The sequence below is a fragment of the Rattus norvegicus genome, chromosome X (assembly GCF_021556685.1).
Source record: "Rattus norvegicus strain SHRSP/BbbUtx chromosome X, alternate assembly SHRSP_T2T, whole genome shotgun sequence".
Taxonomy (NCBI): Eukaryota; Metazoa; Chordata; class Mammalia; order Rodentia; family Muridae; genus Rattus; species Rattus norvegicus.
The window spans coordinates 115,115,693-115,129,510 of record NC_141554.1 but is presented as its reverse complement, the minus strand read 5'-3'; the positions used below and the strand labels follow the sequence as shown (position 1 = coordinate 115,129,510).

The 13,818-nt window shown below is 42.7% G+C and overlaps 1 protein-coding gene across 14 annotated transcripts in view; it reads right to left on the bottom strand.

Annotated features, from left to right (window-relative positions):
- Tmem164 (transmembrane protein 164) overlaps positions 1-13,818 on the bottom strand; it is a 201,862-nt gene that overhangs the window by 26,884 nt on the left and 161,160 nt on the right. For 5 of the 14 annotated variants that reach the window (XM_087600436.1, XM_087600452.1, XM_087600435.1 and 2 more), the window contains one exon: positions 3,660-3,914. The exons of the other annotated variants lie outside the window; for them this stretch is intronic. The gene's annotated coding sequence lies outside the window, so the exon portion shown is untranslated. Of the gene's footprint in view, positions 1-3,659; positions 3,915-13,818 lie in introns of those variants that run through there. 14 annotated transcript variants of the gene reach the window in all.

Sequence of the window (13,818 nt, the reverse complement as noted above, 5' to 3'; positions counted from 1 at the left end):
CAAGTTAGTTCTTGTCGCAGAAACTTCTTCAGATACCCAGGCCTGTCATCATATGGCTTTTCTAAATGGCTTCCGCCTCAGAATGATATTAAAATGGCATTTTAATTTCTGGCTCTCTGACATGTCAATGCCATAAAGTACTCTGCACAATAATGATTTGTGAGTTGAAACAGATATTTTCCCCCTATCTTTGATATGTGGCTGTCTTGATCCCTAGAAGAAATGTGCAAGGTCTCTGGGATCATTCGAGAACAAGGTTTATGGGCATGCAGAATGGTATTTGGAAACTGATAATCATGTTCCTTTCTGTGAACCTGCCCTCTGAGAGGCTCATGGCCCTTCCTGGTACCAAGAAAGAGGGCAGAGATAGGAAGTGACAGAGTCTAGGTCATTTGCTTTTTGGGTCAAAGATGACACCACATCCAGCAAGATTTGTAGTCCAATCCCGATCCCAAAGGAGGCAAAAGTCCCTTCATGGGGTAGGAGGGGAGGGAGAATAACAAAGGCCAATGGCAAGGAAAGGGAAATCAGGCTAACTTTATGAATCACCTGGTACGTAGGAAGGGCAAGGAGGCAAAATCGAGTTGGGGCTATTTTGGGACAGGAAGCATAGCCATTCTGTAAATGCCATTTGAACTGCCTGAAAGCTGCTGAGTTGTGGCCCCTGAGTGAATATCAGATGGACCAGAAACTGGAAATATTTGTATCACTTTTTATAAAATATCTATTTCCTCCTAAGTGACATTCTGGAATGATCCACAATGGAACATACACACTGTGGGTCTCAGCATAAGATGTGGGTGGGGCCTGGCCAGATAGCTGGAAGAAACAATACTGCCCACTCAAGCAAAACATGACAGAATATAAGGAGAGTGGTATGAACTGGAAGGAGTGGGAAGCCCCATGGGAAAAAAAGTACTACTTTTTAGTGTGTGTGTGTGTTTCCATCCATGCATGCACCCACAGGGGCATACATACAGAGATCCACAGAGGCTAGAGGTATCTGACCCCATTGAGCTGCAGATACCATGAGGTTATGAACCACTAGTTACGGAACAGCAGTATACACTCTGCACCACTGAGCCATCTGTCCAGCCCCAGAACCCCAAGTTTTTGAGGAACAGGGCTGATGTGAGTGATGCAAACATTTCCCCACACTCTCTGTACTTCAAACATCAAGGGAATTATGGGAACTCTTCATAGAGGCATTGTGACGCCGTGGCACACGCCTTAGCAGTGGCCTCTTTACCAGAAACAGTCAAGGGCAAAAGGGTGCACAGTACTAGTGTTAAGTGACCCCATGTCCATGGTGATTCAGGTCTTCTTTGTTTTGCCTAGTGTATCTAGTAATAGCACTCCCAATATGGACCATTTGTTCAAATAGAATGGATTGTTCTTCTGCAGGAGATTTGCTTTTCTCTACTTCAGAAGGCTGCAGCCTTGGTGGGAGAGAGACCTCACCGCCTGATCAGGTGGGCACTCCTGAGGCTGCAGAGCGGAGGAGACCACCAACACTGCCCACCCCTGCCCACATCCCTGGCTCAAGAGGCAACTGTATAAGGCCTCTGGGTTCCCGTAGGGGAGGGCCCGGGAGCGGCAGGACCCCTGCGCCTGAGACACCGCCGGAACCTGAAGCAAACAGACCAGATAAACAGTTCTCTGCACCCAAATCCCGTGGGAGGGAGAGCTAAACCTTCAGACAGGCGGACACGCCTGGGAAACCAGAAGAGACTGCACTCTGTGCACATCCAGACGCCAGAGGAAAACACCAAACGTCATCTGGAACCCTGGTGCACGGAGGCTCCCGGAAAGAGCGGCGCAGATCTTCCCGGTTGCTGCCGCCGCGGAGAGGACTTAGGCAGTACCCCACAAGCAAACTTGAGCCTTGGAACCACAGGTAGGACCAACTTTTCCCCTGCAAGAAACCTACCTGGTGAACTCAAGACACAGGCCCACAGGAACAGCTGAAGACCTGTAGAGAGGAAAAACTACACGCCCGAAAGCAGAACACTCTGTCCCCATAACTGGCTGAAAGAAAACAGGAAAACAGGTCTACAGCACTCCTGACACACAGGCTTATAGGACAGTCTAGCCACGGTCAGAAATAGCAGAACAAAGTAACACTAGAGATAATCTGATGGCGAGAGGCAAGCGCAGGAACCCAAGCAACAGAGACCAAGACTACATGGCATCATCGGAGCCCAATTCTCCCACCAAAGCAAACACGGAATATCCAAACACACCAGAAAAGCAAGATCTTGTTTCAAAATCATATTTGATCATGATGCTGGAGGACTTCAAGAAAGACATAAAGAACTCCCTTAGAGAACAAGTAGAAGCCTACAGAGAGGAATCGCAAAAATCCCTGAAAGAATTCCAGGAAAACACAATCAAACAGTTGAAGGAATTAAAAATGGAAATAGAAGCAATCAAGAAAGAACACATGGAAACAACCCTACATAGAAAATCAAAAGAAAAGACAAGGAGCTGTAGATACAAGCTTCACCAACAGAATACAAGAGATGGAAGAGAGAATCTCGGGAGCAGAAGATTCCATAGAAATCATTGACTCAACTGTCAAAGATAATGTAAAGCAGAAAAAGCTACTGGTCCAAAACATACAGGAAATCCAGGACTCAATGAGAAGATCAAACCTAAGGATAATAGGTATAGAAGAGAGTGAAGACTCCCAGCTCAAAGGACCAGTAAATATCTTCAACAAAATCATAGAAGAAAACTTCCCTTACCTAAAAAAAGAGATACCCATAGGCATACAAGAAGCCTACAGAACTCCAAATAGATTGGACCAGAAAAGAAACACCTCCCGTCACATAATAGTCAAAACACCAAACACACAAAATAAAGAAAGAATATTAAAAGCAGTAAGGGAAAAAGGTCAAGTAACATATAAAGGCAGACCTATCAGAATCACACCAGACTTTTCGCCAGAAACTATGAAAGCCAGAAGATCCTGGACAGATGTCATACAGACCCTAAGAGAACACAAATGCCAGCCCAGGTTACTGTATCCTGCAAAACTCTCAATTAACATAGATGGAGAAACCAAGATATTCCATGACAAAACCAAATTTACACAATATCTCTCTACAAATCCAGCACTACAAAGGATAATAAAGGGTAAAGCCCAACATAAGGAGGCAAGCTATACCCTAGAAGAAACAAGAAACTAATCATCTTGGCAACAAAACAAAGAGAAGAAAAGCACACAAACATAACCTCACATCCAAATATGAATATAACAGGAAGCAATAATCACTATTCCTTAATATCTCTCAACATCAATGGCCTCAACTCCCCAATAAAAAGACATAGATTAACAAACTGGATACGCAATGAGGACCCTGCATTCTGCTGCCTACAGGAAACACACCTCAGAGACAAAGACAGACACTACTTCAGAGTGAAAGGCTGGAAAACAACTTTCCAAGCAAATGGTCAGAAGAAGCAAGCTGGAGCAGCCATTCTAATATCAAATAAAATCAATTTCCAACTAAAAGTCATCAAAAAAGATAAGGAAGGACACTTCATATTCATCAAAGGAAAAATCCACCAAGATGAACTCTCAATCCTCATCTTCGGTTGGTTTATACACACGTGTGCAATTTCTAGGCTTGAAAGTAAAATGATGCTATCTGGTGCTGGATAGAGGAGCCTTATTTTTTATTATGGCAGCTTGCTATTTTTGTAACATAGTGATTTGGTTGAACACAATAAAGTACAGTAGTAACTGATCTCCCCTTCTTCCTGGATGAGTGAGGAGATGATTAAATGTTGATGTCAGCATCCTTGAGCATATTCAGATGAGCTTCTGCTTCTGTTGAAAAGGATGCTGTGTTTGATTGTGGTCCGAAGCTTGGAAGCACTACTTGGCATCTCCTTCCTTGGAGGTCTCACTGTTTAAACATAACAGATTTGATAGCTTGTTGGTAAGGTGAGGTCCAGCTTGTCTCCACTAGGTCATCTTCATGTGAATCCGGTGGTTATACGGTTTTGTTCTAGGGATATTTCATTTTTTTAATAACGGTTTTAGCTGACATTCATGGAGAGAATGAAACCTTAGAACTGTGCCACTAGTGAAAGGAAATCCTGTCTAGAGTATGTTTCTTTACAAAGCTGTGTCACACCATCATTTGGGCCCTCTGCTGGAAAAGTAGAATCAAGTCTCAAATAATGCCTTTTAAATTGTATCCTCTAGTATTATAGATGTAGGACAGTACTGTATCATACCTCTGTGGATGTAAAATAGCTTGTACCTGCTTTATGATACGTAGTAGTGACCGTGCTTTATCAGAGCTGTTTTTAATGATGTTGCTCAGAATGTTTTCTTTCCAGATGATGATTGAGAAGCTAATTAAAAAAAAAATGGTGCCAGGTACCACAAGAGTAACAGAACTGTGCTGTTTTCTCGGGTTTTGTTTTTTTACTTTTTTTTTTTTAATGGAGTGTGCTGGATGTCTCTACAGTTTTGTTCAGATGACTGCAGAACCTGGAAAAGCTGTTGCTGCTGTTGATGCATAACACACTGCTATTATTGGTCTTTTTATATAAATATAAATATATATATACAGATATATAATTTGAATTTTTTGAAACTTTAGCTGTGCTGTCAACTTTGGAAAAAAGTATCCCCGTTTACTGTGTTGAGTTGGCACTGTACAGAAATTAACAGCCATATTGGTCTAGAAATGTTGAACTTAAGTTTTTTCCATTTGTACAGGGGTAACACACTGTATTAAATATGTAAGGTCTTATCTACGCGGGTTTGATTACAAAAACTAATAAAGTATTCTCTAAATTTAAAAAAAACACTCAAGTTAATAAAAAAAAAAGAAAAAAAAGACAAAAAAAAAAGAATGAGATTTAAATAAAACAAGTATTTCCCAGGGCAGAGTATGCACTGGTAGCAAACGTGCTAAGATAAGAAGAACAACAATGTCAACCAACCAGACCCTTCAAAGCTCCCAGGGACTAAACCACCAACCAAAGAGGGACCCATGGCTCCAGCTGCATTTGTAGCAGAGGATGGCCTTGTCTGGCATCAATAGGAAGAGAAGCCTTTGGTCCAGTGAAGGCTCATTTCCCAAGTGTAGGGAAATACCAGGGTGGTGAGGAGGGAGTGGGTGGGAGGGAGGGCGAGCATCCTTATAGAAGCAAAGGAAGGAGGGGGAGGGGAAAGGGGATAACATTTGAAATGTAAATACATAAACTATCCAATAAAACATCCAAAAAGTTATAAATCTTAAATAAGAAAAAAAAAAGGCTGCAGCCTTGAAGAAGGGCAAATAAATATTATACCGGCACACTCTGGGAAAGTGTGGGCAACTCTCTTTTTGCTCTGTGGATGGTTCTATCAGAAGGTTGTGTGAGAAGGTTGCACAGAGCACTTGAGAGTGAAAAAGAAACTCTTAATTTTCTTTTATTGGACATTTTCTTTTATTAAGGTGAAACTCCGATTGTATACAATTTACCAGTTGATAGCATGCATTCTCAGTAGCATTTAGTGTCTTCAATATTTTATAGCCATCAGCTTTGAATATTAAAACACTTACATATCATCCCGTAAGCACATCGACAGTCCTATACAAGTTTCTGTGTGCATGTGTTTTCCTTTCTCGGAAATAGACTCTTAGGCCTTTGTTAAAGTTAAAGCTATCTTAGCAGAGGTGAAGTGGTATGTCAATGTTATGGTTTGGGTAAGTGTTCCCCAAATGTCTATGTGTCAAGTCCCCAGCCTGTGACACTACTGGGAACTGGTGGAATGCTTAAAAGGTTAGACATGTCCTGAAGGGGGTAGGTATTAGGACCCTAGCTCCTTGCCATCTGCCTTTGAGTCTGTTATGAACTCCCTGCTGCTATGAACTGTGCACACCTTTTCCCATGACTGGCTCTCGCTGGCCATGATGTACAATAGGCCAAGCCACCAAGGAGCTCCTACAGCTGTGACCAAAGGACAATTTCTTTCTTGTAAATCCAGTCTTTCTGGTATCTGTTGCTGTTGGTTTTTTGAGACAGGGTCTCACTTGAAATGGAGGCCATCCTGGAACTCATGAACCTCTGGCTCCCTTCCAGATGTGTACCACCATACCCAGTCCCATTACAGTTTGCATTTGCACTTTGTTAATGACTAGGGATGTGGAGTGATTTTTGGCTTTGGTGTATCTTTGGGGAAAGTTTCTGTCGCTCAAGTTCTTTGCTCTGGATTCTTAACTGGACACTTTGATTTTTAAGTTGTTGTTTGTTTGCTATCAAGCCATAAGAACTCTTTACATACTCAGGCTATTAAGCCTTTATCCAAATGTATTAGCTTTGACATTGCTGCTCTGTGCTCTTTCTCTATCAAACCTAAGAACTCATTGCCAAAACAGAGATCCCAAGGACTTCCCCTATTTATTTTTCTGGGAGTTTGTGGATCGATTTGGCCTTTACATTGAAGGATTTGATGTGTTGAGCTAATTTTTGTCTGACTAGGATGTAGTTGCTCGAACTTCATCGCTTTACGTTTGTCTACGTGGCTGGCCCAGTGCCATTTTCTCCCACTGAGTGGCCTGGGCCTCCTTGCTGAAATTCAATTGATGCTAAGTGTTCGGGTTTCTTTTGGATTACTTTGATGTTTCCATTGCTTTTTTATTCTAGTGCTGCATCACCTTGATGACATGCCTTTGGAATAGGCTTCAAAATAAGATATTTTCTCTTTTTCAATTGTTTTTCAATGTTTTTTCAAATATTCAAGACTCTGAGCATCTGCATATAAAGCTAAGGATCGGCATGCCCAGTCTGCAGAGAAGCAGGCCGTGGAGACTTCTGAGGGGAACAGTAGCTGTTGGAGACTGTCGCCATCTTACTATTTTCCCGGCGTTCTAACAGGTTAATTATATTTATGTACACGTCTGAGCAATATTTCATTGTTTGCTGTGCATGACTCATTTACCTCCTTGATTACATTTACTCCTGGTTTTTTCAAAATGCCTTTACATGCAATCAGGAGTAGGATTTTCCTCATTTCCAAATTGTTCATTACAGGCGTACAGAAGCATAATTAATTTTGATGTGTTGCTTTTTATATCCTGCAATCTTGCTGAATTTATTTATTGACTCTGGTAATTGGGTGTCTATGTCGTATTAGATTTCATTTCTATATTAATATGATACTGTCGGCATATAGGTAGCACTCTTTTTCCTTGTATGTGTACATGCGCTCACTCTCATGTGAGTGCATGTCAGAGGACAACAGGTGTCATGCTCAGAATTGCCATCCACCTTTGATACAGGGTCTCTCATTGGCCTGGAGATCACTAATTAAAGTTAAACTAGCTGACCAGTGAGCCCCAGGGATCTCTGGTCTATGCTTTCCCAGTGCTGAGATTAGAAGTATGTGCCCCCATGCCTGTCATTTTTATACACATTCCGTGGTCTGAACTCAGGCCCCCCTGCTTGAGTGATAAGTGCTTTACTCACCAAATTCCCAGTCCCTACCTTTTCACAATTTCCAAATTTAGATATCTTTCCTTCTTTTTTCCATTATAGATCCACTTTTTAAAATTTATTGTCTTTTTCTTAAATATGAGAATACTGTAGCTGTTTTCAGATACACCAGAGAGGACATCGGATCCCATTACAGATGGTTGTGAGTTACCATGTAGTTGCTGGGATTTGAACTTAGCACCTCTGGAAGAGCAGTAAGTGCTCTTAACCACTGAGCCATCTCTCCAGTCCATAGATCCATTTTTTTTTATTATTCTTTGTATGCAATGTACCTCGATCATTTCCTCCCCCCTCCCTCGAGCCATCCATTAGACCCCCTAACAATTCTCCTTCTGAGCTCTGTGTCCTTGTTTTATTAATATTTTTGTGATATATATATATATATATCACACTGTAATTCACTCAGCCACAGATTAAAGTAGAATCATGTTTGCAGAGAAATGGCTGCAAGTGGAGAATTAAGTCTCGCTAAACAAGGAAAATGTCACATATTTTAAATTCATAAATTAATTGATGGCTAGATTTTATTTATGTATATGCATATATAAACTAATATTTAAAGTAATATGTTATACATGTGTGTTATCTATATGTTATATATGTGTTATATATGATATATACTTCATTGATAGGAATACTACATATACATATAACATGATAGTAGAAACAAAGCTGTCTTGGAGAACAAAGAGTTGCTCAACTACTCTGGCTAGGATTCCCAATACTATGTTGATAGTAGAGGTGTGTGTGATACACTGGTCTTGTTCCTGCTCTTAGGAGAAATCCTTTCAATCTTTTGTTGAGCAAGGGAAAAACAACATCCTCTCATGGGCAGCAGAAAAAGCGTTTGACAAGAGTCAACACTTTCTTAATGAAAACACATGGCAAACTCAGAACGGAAGACCAATTCTTTGCTGTGATAAAAACTACTTATGACAAAGCATACCATGTAGCTAGACGATGGAGGCTCTCGTGGAGCCTTATTTGGAATTGCTCTGTCTTCGCTATTGATTATTCTTATCAGTAAAAATGTACATTGTTTCTTATACTTTTTTACTTATACACTGATCGTTGCATAATAGTGTAGCTACCACTTCAGTTTCATTGTGGTTATTATTTGCATGGAAGTGTTTTTATAAGTGTATGTATGTATGTATGTTTTACATGTATGTATGTATGCAGGTAGGTATGTGTGCGTGTATTTATGTATATGTATGCCACATGTGGGCAGGCACCTTCAGAGGACAGAAGTGTCAGATCTCTTGGAGCTGGAGTTGCAGTTGGTTTTGAGTCGCCTAACATGGGTGTTGAGATGCAAACTCGGTTCTTTCTGGCAGAATATGATACACTGCTAACCTCTGAGCCTTCTCTCCAGCCCTGGAAGGTTGTTTTTTTTTTTTTTTTTTGGTTCTTTTTTTCGGAGCTGGGGACCGAACCCAGGGCCTTGCGCTTCCTAGGTAAGCGCTCTACCACTGAGCTAAATCCCCAGCCCCATCCCTGGAAGGTTTTTAATCTATTCTGTCAATATCTGTGTTTTAGTTGGTGAACTTCATTTCACCTATATTTAAAGCCAGCAATGATAATTAAATAGTTCTGCCATTGTGCAATCTTTTCTATCTATGGGTTTTTTTGTTTCTCTATTTTTCTGTTACTACCTTATTTTCTGTTGGATGTGGTTTTTGTTTTTGCAGTATATTCCTTTGATTCCTTCCTTGTTTCACTTTTTAGTTATTTTCTTAGTGATTATCATGGGGACTATATTTAATATCTAGCTAATCATTCCTTCCTGATTTCTCCTTTGAAACATATTTTATTTTTTCGAATAGTTTGGATTTCCCTGCAAAATTGAACAGAAAGCACCCTTCCCCCTTCACGGTCCCCCTTACTATCAGCATCCCATGCCAGAATGATACATTTGCAACAACTGATAGAACTACATTGTCACATACTTATTCCCCAAAGTCCAGGTATTAGGGTATATTGTTGGTTTTGTGTGTCCTTTAGGTTTGACAAGTGTATTGGGAACTGTATCCACCCTTAAGTCATCATATGAAATGATTTCGTTGCACGGACTATCCCTTGATTGGCATAGTCATACCCACAGCCACACATATTTAGGCACAACTCTTCATGATCCTTCCGTTTTAACAATAACAATCTAACCCCAATCAAATGCTTCCTGTAAACTGAAAATCCTAGCATCCGTTTTCCAATAGCCCGATAAAGTTTCCACTTTACAAAGTAAGAATGACCCTCAAACAAGCTCTACCTTATATATGGCTGCCTAACATGGAAAATCTGGGGTTCAAATCCAGCTGCTTGGGCTCCAGAGACTGAAGAGGAGAGAGAGGATGATGGTTACGGTGGTGATGACAGTGCTGATACTTAGCACTGATGGAAATATGCTGAGAGGCAGTACGCTGGCCATTTTATGTCCTAGAGAACACTCCAAAGTGAGCGCTGTTACAGCTTCCTTGTAGATAACCAAAGCAAGGTTCAGATAGAGTAAGACAACAGCTTTCCTTAATGCAGAGAATCTGCTAAGTGGAGAGTAGTGACTGTCACTGGATACCTTCTGTTGATGACCTACTACCTCTCTTGACGAATAGAAACAGTGAAAGGTGTAGGACTGAAGTCCATTCCTGAAAGTCAGTTGGTTAGTCAGGTTTTATAGGCCTATATCAGAAACCAGATAGGTTGGTCTGGTTTAGTAAGATCAAAATGCACAGAGCTGACATAGGGTTACTTGTTCTTTTCCAAGGACTCTAGGTGTGTCTGAAAGCAGTGCTCTCCCACAGGCAAGGCCGACTCTGTCATGGTTCTTGTCTTTCTAGTCAGGGGAGGACTGCTCCCGGGCTTGTGGGTACATGAGTAGTGCTCAGAAATAGCCCCCTAATCGGCCTCATCAGCTTTGAAGGAGGCCACAGCAGGAGGGGCCTAAGTAGGCCAACACTTTAACCCAGTTATGTGAGGGCAGCTCTAATCCAGGATGATCAGATCTTGCTAAACCCTCTAGGGGGAACAATGTCCAAAAGCTGCTTCTTCACTCTAAGTATCCCAGGTTGGCTACAGACACGCCTTTCTCCTTCTGGAAGAGCATGACCTGATGGTTATAATGGGCCAAGCTTAAGTTGTGAGGCAGCCAGGACTGAGAGAAGGCTGTTAGCAGTTGCCAGTTCAGGCTATTGGAAATACTCAGGGTTCAAGCCGCCTCGGGTCAAACCATTGCCCTTCCTTGAAAGAGCCACTGGCTCCCCTTCCTCTCCCTTGAAAAGCCAGGAAATCATTGCCTTCGTCCGTGTGGGCAGGACAACCACTTTCGTCAACCTAGCAGGTTGTGGACAGACTAGGCTCCCCCGCCTTTGTGTTCCCACTGCTGCCAGCTCACCTCATGTCTGGCATTAACTAACTTTAAAATTCCTCAGGGAACCGCACTGAGCTAGCTATCTTTTGAGGCTGTGACTGAGAAACAAAACATAACAAAATAAAACAGAAACAACAATAACAAAAAAGCTTTTGGAGCTGGCCTGGTCTGGCTTCCTCCCTCTGCATCATTTGGCACAGCCAGTCTTCCTGAGGCAGGTGCACTCACTGTTGTGACCTACAAACCACCTGTCGTGGGAGACAGTTCAACCAAGTGAACCCCTCAGACAAGCAGAAAGCTTGACCGGCCTCATGGGTGCCGGTAGAGAAAGAAGACAATCTTGGGTTTATGTGTTCTTTCATTGACATGGGGGTCTTGCTATGAAACCTAGGCTGTCCTCCTGACTTACAATCCTCCTGCCTCAGCATTCCAAGTGTGAGAATCCCGAGTACTAGGATTTTAGACTTGGGCTACGACATCCAGCCAGAACCGTAATGTTACGTGCTAAATGTGTGTTGGTAGTGTCTCACATACTGTTTTTCTGCAACAGGAAGGTAGCTTCTGTGAAGGAGGAAGGAAGAGGAAACAGTCACAGTATTTAAAGTGACGCTAACGCGTTTTAGGTTCTAAAATGTCTCTTATAGACCACTGAAAGAAAAAGGGGTTGCATGTCATTGATCATGAGGTACATTCTGCATTATATTAAGACATGACAAAATAGAGAAAAGTCCATTAAAAATGAAGATCCCACCTCTTCTACACACATCGCACTCCCACAAACTTCCACAACATGGGGCACATAAAGGTACAGTGGGTGAGTGCAGAAAAACCTCAGGAGCTGCTAATGGCTACTCTGAGGACAAGCTATATGACGAACTGGAGAGGCCAACTACTCTGGCCCCTATCCCTCATCCCCAGAAAGGGCCCTCTAAGGTATTGCCTCAGAATCTATGAAGTGTGGGAGAATGATTTCTAACTGTCTGGAGGAAGGGAGAGCTGCAATTGCACTGGTAATGTTCACTCCCTTAAGTTGGATTTAGCTGTTATTCTCTGTGCTTTTTAGATGTCTTAAAAGGTTTCATAAAAGCACTGGTATAGACTGTCAGGTCAAAGAGATGACTCAGCCCCTAGAAGCTTAAAGTAAGAACAACAACAGAAAAGTTAGCTTGGAATTAAGGGCTTGAGTCAGACCTCAGCATTGCCGTTCTTAATCCCCCAACCCTGAGCCCCCTGTCAATGCCCACTCAGGCCATAAATACATAGCATTTATGAACCTGTCCACTCCGGCACACTCTAAACATAAGGTATGGCCAAGATGTATAGGCCTGAGTTCCCGTGAGACCTAAAGCTGGAAGGCATAGGCTGTATGTGAAAAAAATAAATAGGTTGTGCTCTTGGCTATGAGGGAACAAGAAAGTGGAGACAGCAGAGGCAGGCTAGTACCACCTCTGAAAACCCCTGGTGAAAATGAGGTGAAGGACCAAAGTTAGCAGAGAAAGCTGGTGGCTGGGACAGTGGTGGGGCTGGGATTACTGAACTGTAGACTAGCTCAATGGTTCGTGCCCTTTGACCCTGGCAAAGATAGGAAGTGGACATCTTTATTACTGAGATGTGCCTTGGAAGATGCTGGGAATCCTAGCCATCTGAAACACAACGAGTACCAGGATCAAGGTTAGGGAGTGTGCTGTGGAAGGTGTCTACTGTCAACTTGAGTAATAGCTCCTACTACCTTTCTGGAAGGCTTAGAAGCCCCTCAGCCCAGTAACTTAGCTATCTCCAGAGGACTATCTCAAATCTATGCACAACACTGACTGGGAGGGACCAGTCAGACTGACTTTGAATGAGGCTTTGCCATGTCAGCTGAACCTTTGTTCCGCCAGGCTGGCAGGATGGTGAGCCCCAGAAGTCTTCCTGTTTCCTTCTTACCAGTGCTGGAGTTACAGGACCATCTAGCCAAGCCTGGCTTTTTTTACATGGATGCTAGATATGGGAACTCAGGTCTTCATATTTTTACAGCAAACTCACATCCACTAAGTCATCTCCCCCAAACCCCAACAGCTGGGTCCCTAAGTCATGGTCTCCCCAGCAATCTAGCACACCAAAAAGGCAGTTGAGCCCAGGAGGAGCATCTAATATTTCTAGTTTCTAGATCCTTGCTTCTTCCTGAGCCTCACTTGACTCGGGTTCTTCCCGTATGCAGGAACCACATTGCCAATCAACTCCCAGAGCATCCAATGGGGAGTATTTCAGGAAAATATGGAGAGGCATTACACGTGTAGGCCTATCATCCAGCTGTAGCTATTGCTTTGCAGAGCGAGCACCTGAGCGGCAAGTAGAGAAATAACCAAGGCAGTCATTTCCTGCATGCTTTACAGCCAATGCCTGGCCGATGGGGTTCTGGGGGGGGGGGGGTAAGAGGAGATGCGCTGGCACTGACTGTCACTTTGTCTCCCTTCTAGAGGTGGCAGCATCAGCATAACAGGCAGAGGACCTTTGATAAGCACAGCTGGCTGTTCCCAAAGGACACCATTATCTGTTCATTCTTCCCCAAGGACAGTCTAACCCAGCATGGACACTGCTAACTTGAAGGACATCTTAGGACTGTGGGCCAGGAGTCAATGTTTCAAAGGAGCATTCTTGGGTATGGGGGACAGGGAGGGCTCTCTCTCTCTCTCTCTCTCTCTCTCTCTCTCTCTCTCTCTTTCTCTCCACCATGTGTGTGTGTGTGTGTGTCCACTTGCTCACACACATTTGAGTTCGTTCAGAGATCAGAGATGAAGATGAATGGCCTTTCTATATCTCCTCTTGTCACTACATTTTTTGAACAGGCTCTTCTTACTAAACTCATAGGGTCACATTGACTGGCCAGCAAGGTCCTGAAAGCTGTCTCCACTCACAGAGGCTGGGGTTTTAAGTTCATGCTATTGTACTTGCCTTCTACTGTTGATTCA